Consider the following 6,000-nt stretch of genomic DNA (forward strand, 5'->3'; position numbering starts at 1 on the left):
TGTGCTACCCGCCGGCCGGGAATCCGGGAGACACCCGACTTTTCCAGAGTGTGCAGGGGGGGGGGGGGGGATGGCTGGGCCTGCTGCAGCTGCGCAAGTGTATTTTTGGGCAGAAACTAGCCCGCGCATGCGCAGATTGTTTCCCCTGTGCAGTTCCCCTTAGAGAGAGGACCAGGGGGCGGGCCTCAGCCCCCGGGGTTAAACAGGGCGACTGGGCGAGCAGTCATGGTGCCCCCCCAGCCAATCCGATTGGCTGGTCAATACTAAAGCCCGGGTCCTGCAAGGAGTGCTGGACGCAGAATTAGTTGTTTCTTTAATCAATGGTCTAATCTGTAAGCAAATGCAATTTAATATATTGCTTTTGGTCACGTACATATGTCAAAGGTCGTCTGAGTAGAAATTTGACCAGTAGCGAATAGACAGTTATTTTGGACCTAGACGCACTTCCTTGGCACGGTTCTCCTTACCCTTTCAGACACACATTAACTCCGCAAGCTGAAATTACTTGAGATAGTTCAGTGTGTTAAAGCATCTGCTGCAGAAATGTGTGCGTCTATTCCAGGTCACCCGTTTATTTCACGGCACGAAGTTGTAAAAATGTATACATGACTTTGGTGTGAATATGTACCATCAAAACTGCAGGGCCACACCAAAGGGGAGAGGATGTGGTCTGACGGTTAGCGCGGCCAACTTTGGTGCTGTGAAACCAGGTTCGAGCCTCTTATCGAGCCATAAAAATGTATACATTACTTTGGGGTTAAATAAATAGATGTTTTAAAAAACAAATAAAAATGATGTTCCGACTAAGGTGTGAAATTGGTGTCGAATAAATACATGTTTTAAAAACAGTTAATATTAATCATGTATCATTGGTGCTGGAGTACAAGGTTCGAGACTGGTATTGAACACTGACAAGCTGTGTGCAAGTTATATGGTCATAAAAATACATGAATGATGGATGGATGCAGGGTGGGTGCATTAATGATTGTTGGGTGGATGGGTGGGTGGATGGGTGCATGGATGGATGCATGCATGATGGGTGGATGAATGCATGAAGGATGGATGCAGGATGGATGGGTGGATGCATGAATGAATGATGTATGGATGCAGGATGGGTGGGTGAATGGATGGGTGGATGCATGAATGATGTATGGATGGATGCATGCATGATGGGTGGATTCATGATGGATGGGTGGATACATGAATGAATGATGTATGGATGCAGGATGGGTGGGTGGGTGGATGGATGGATGGGTGGATGCATGAATGAATGATGTATGGATGCAGGATGGGTGGATGGATGGGTGGATGCATGAATGATGTATGGATGGATGCATGCATGATGGGTGGATGCATGATGGATGGGTGGATGCATGAATGAATGATGTATGGATGCAGGATGGGTGGGTGGATGGATGGATGGGTGGATGCATGAATGAATGATGTATGGATGCAGGATGGGTGGGTGGATGGGTGGGTGGATGCATGAATGATGTATGGATGGATGCATGCATGATGGGTGGATGCATGATGGATGGATGGGTGGATGCATGAATGAATGATGTATGGATGCAGGATGGGTGGGTGGATGGATGGGTGGATGCATGAATGAATGATGTATGGATGCAGGATGGATGGGTGGGTGGATGGATGGGTGGATGCATGAATGATGTATGGATGGATGCAAGGTGGTTCGGGCTCGCTCGCTGCGGTGCAATATGCAAATTAGTTTACGCCACACCACTTTCAAATGTCACCAGCCGCCCCTGGGCTACGGCCCATTGACGGCGTCGAGACGGAGTCGGTGAGTGCAGAGCTTGCGTTGTTCGAGGCAGACGTTGCTCAGTGCGGTGCTTACAGGATACCAGGCCGGTCGTGAGAGTCGCTCACAGCTCCCTGCCTCTGTAGCCACTGGGACAGCAGCAATTCCCAAAGGCTGCTGAAGTCCACTGATCCTGGGACTTCGGTCAGGGGGCAAGCTCTCTTCCAAGCCCTTGGAGATCTTTGCCCAAGTTGAAAGTAAAGGTAAAATCCACATAGTCCTTTCTCCTCTCTTTGGCAGTCAGGCAACCACTGCAGGCCAATCCCCCAAGCAGCACTTCAGCTTAAGAATAGTTTCTCCTCAGTTTCTTCAGGTTCCTTCTCCTCAGCAGAGGTTTCGTTTTGTCAGTTCCAGGAGTGATCTAATTTCTTGGGATCAGGGTCCCAATATTTATACCCCAAAATCCTTTGTTCTCTGAGGGGAGAGGGGCCTGTGCCTAGTCCACACCAGTTCTGAAGCACTCTGTTTATCAGACTTCTTCTTTCCCTTAACAGCGCAGGGCAGGCACATCAGATGCCCCACAGGAGGTGGAGCCAGCATTGTGGAAGGCAAGTACAGTCCTGGAGCACTTTGTTGACAGTCTTTCTTCTTTTCTTTCAGTGTGCAGGGCAGACACATCAGACGCACCACAGGGGGTGGAGCCGGCATTGTAGAGGGAAGGCCCAGCCCTATTCAGGTCCCAGGTGCAACTCCTCCCTCCCATCTAGATGTAGATCTCTCTATTCATCACCGGGCTACCCCAGCCTGACTCCTGGGATCACCCAGCCTTGTCACTCACAAAACCAGACGATGGAATACACAACCTAGCAGAGGCAGGCTTGAAAGGTTAGGCAAGCAAATACCTACTTTCTAAAGTATTTGCTAACACAGAATATTAAAATAAACTTCACTAAAAGATGTATTTTATCATTCTGAGTTCAGGCATACTAAACTCGAATTTCTACCATGTTCTCTGAGTCTGCTAGGATTATAAACATGTAATAATCTAGCAGCCCATTCTGGCCTATGGAGAACAGGTAGCCTTGCAATAGTGAAAAAAGAAAATGGCTGTAATTCATTTTTAGGACATGCCACACACCTCTGGGCTTGTTCTATCCTATACTTACAATGCACCCTGCCCTTGGGCCTACCATAGGGGTGACTAATTTGAAGACAAGGGAAGGTTTTAGGGACTGGCAAGTGGGTGCACTTGCCCAGTCAGCATGACAGTACCAGACTGCACGCAGGCTCTGCAATGACAGACCTTAGACACATTTTACAAGGCCGCTTCTGTGGGTGGCACAACCAGTGCTGCAAGTCCACTAGCAGCATTTGGATTTACTTGCCCTGGTCACACTCAGTGCACTGTACTATGGTCTGACAAGGAAACCAAACATCCCATCATGGAATCACCAATTAATACATTCATTTACAATAGGGAGAGCATATGCACTTTAGCACTGATCAGCAGTGGTAAAGTGCCCAGAGTCATAAAATAGCCAACAACAGGTCAGAAAAATATAGGAGGAAGGCAAAAAGTTCAGGGATGACCCTGCAAAAAGGCCCAAGTCCAACAGGGCCGTAAACTGATTTTTTGTCATTTTTAGTACTGTAGTGGGTTGTGTTGTTTATAGCGGTACAGGGTGGGAAGTACATTAATTATAATTAATCAATAATTAATTTTGAATTAATTTTCATTATTTAATTGATAATTATATATGTTAATTGTATAATTCATTTTTTTGTTTGTTTTAGGTACGAGTTGTGAGTTTTGTAGGGGTAAATGGTGGCGAGTATATACATTTTAATAAATTAACAATTCGTTTTTAATTCATAAATATTACTTAATTGATAATTATGTAAATTGTGAAGTAAATTTATATTTTTATTTTTGTATGGGTAAAGGGTGTGCAGGAAATTAATTATAGCATTTAATTATTGGTAATTTATAAAAAGTATTTAATTGATAATTATGTAAATTTTGTAATTAAGATATTGTTTGTGTTATATATTAGGTGTCAGTTATTTTATTTGTAGGGGTAAAGGGTGGGGAGTTAATTAAATATAATTAATGTGTAATTGGTTAATTATTATTAATTGTTTAATTGTTAATTAATTATGTATATTATGAAATTAACTTTTTTAAATATATATATATATTAGGCGTGGGTTGTTTACTTTTTAAGGATAAAAGGAGGAAAGGTAATTAAATATAATAAATTTACTATTAGGTAATTATTTTTCATATAATTGATAATTATGTAAATTGTGTAAATATTATAATGTAATAAGTATCTTTTAGGTGTGTGTTATGTATTTTGTATAGGTATAGGATAGGAATGTACGTAAGGAATAAAACATTAAAACATTTGTAAATAATTTAAAAAAATGCATTTTTATTTGTTATGTGTTAATTGAGGTTTTTATTTCAGAAAATATTGTATTTATTAGTTGTTAATTTTTTGGTAATATAGTTTGGCATTTTAATTATAATTAAAATATTTGTATTCATTTATAATATGTATTAAAAGGTATAATATGTATTAAAGATTGTAATAATTATGTAATTTGCTTGTTTTTTAAAATAAAATTATATATACTTTTTCTATTTTAAATATTTTAAACTTTTATTATTTAATATTCTTTTTAAAATGTTTACTTTTTTAAAAGTGAACTACTGTGTGTGTAATGTTGCATGGAAAGTATGCAGAGTGATGGTATGCGGAAAGAAAGTTTATTTCAAAGTTTTATATAGCGCGAACAAGATCTTCGCAGATATCAGAGCGCTTTACATAGAAGGGTACATGAGGGAACAAAGTCAAATAAGTAAATCAATAGATCACACAGTACAAATAATACAAATAGGTGACTGCAAAGCCAATCATGTGAGTAATAAGACAACTCATACAAATAAGTAAAGGGGTCAAGCATGTAATACAGATCGGTGCAGGGTGTTAATAGGGTTCGAGATAGTAGTTCAAGTGTATTTAGCCATGAGGATAGCTTTTACTTCTTTTTTAAAGAGTGTAGTGGAGGAGATAAGCCTGGTTTCGGGAGGGAGTGAGTTCCAAATCCTAGGCGCCATTCCTGAGAAGGAGCGCTTGTATGTTTTTTCCTTCCGGAATCTTCGAGGTTTCAGCAGAAGATTGTTTGTGCCTCTCGTGTTTCTGATTCCCCCAGAGATTGTCAATTTCTGAGCAAGGTAGCCGGGTGAGTTTAGGTGTACCGCCTGGTGTGTCATGCAGGCGATTTTCAGATGTATTCTGGCTTCAAAAGGCAGCCAATTCAGGGACTTCAAGTCAGGGGTAATGTGGGAGTGCTTTTTTGACCCAGTGATGAGTCTCGCTGCAGCATTTAGAGACGCTTTTAGTGGTGCGGTTGTAGTTAGTGGGAGTCCGCAGAGGGCGGTGCTGCCGTATTCAATTCGTGGGATGACTAGTGCTTGTACTGCAGTTTGGAAGTCTTTGGCTGGGAGGTAGGGTTTAAGTTTCCTCAGAGTATTGATCTGGAAGTTCGCTCCCTTTGTTGCCTTGCTGATATGTTGCTGCATGTTGAGATTGGTGTCGAGTGTTATGCCTAAAGATTTTGCTGAGTCCACGATGGTGGGTTGGACATTGAGTGCGGTTAGGAGTTTAAACCAATGTTGAGTGGTGGATATTTTCGCTGGAGGTGAGATCAGAAGGAACTCTGTTTTCAGGGCATTGAGTTTGAGGTGATTGTCGGCAAGCCAGGATTGGGTGCATCTGATCGTTGAGTTCAGGAGCAGGATGTCATTGGGTGATTGTAATTTGAGGTAAAGTTGGGTGTCATCGGCGTACATGTGGAAGTGTACATTGGATGCTTGTAGCAAGGTGGTGAGAGGTTCCATGACTAGGTTGAACAAAGTTGGGGATAGAGAGGATCCTTGGGGGACGCCTAGCGTTACAGGTATTGGCGAGGACATCAGGTTGTTGCTCTTGAATTTCTGCGACCTGTTGTGAAGAAAGGAAGTGAACCATTTGAGGACAGTTCCAGATAAGCCCATTCTTGTGTTTAGAAGTTCTAGTAGATTCTCATGTTTAACGGTGTCGAATGCTGAGGAGAGATCAAGAAGGATGAGGAGGCAGGTGTCGTTTTGGTCTAGCATTTGAAGTGCGTCGTCAATTATGTGAGTCATAGCAGTTTCTGTGCTGTGTCCTGCTCGGAAGCCTGACTGGTGA

This window comes from Lissotriton vulgaris, chromosome 5 (genome assembly GCF_964263255.1).
Source record: "Lissotriton vulgaris chromosome 5, aLisVul1.2, whole genome shotgun sequence".
NCBI lineage: Eukaryota > Metazoa > Chordata > Amphibia > Caudata > Salamandridae > Lissotriton > Lissotriton vulgaris.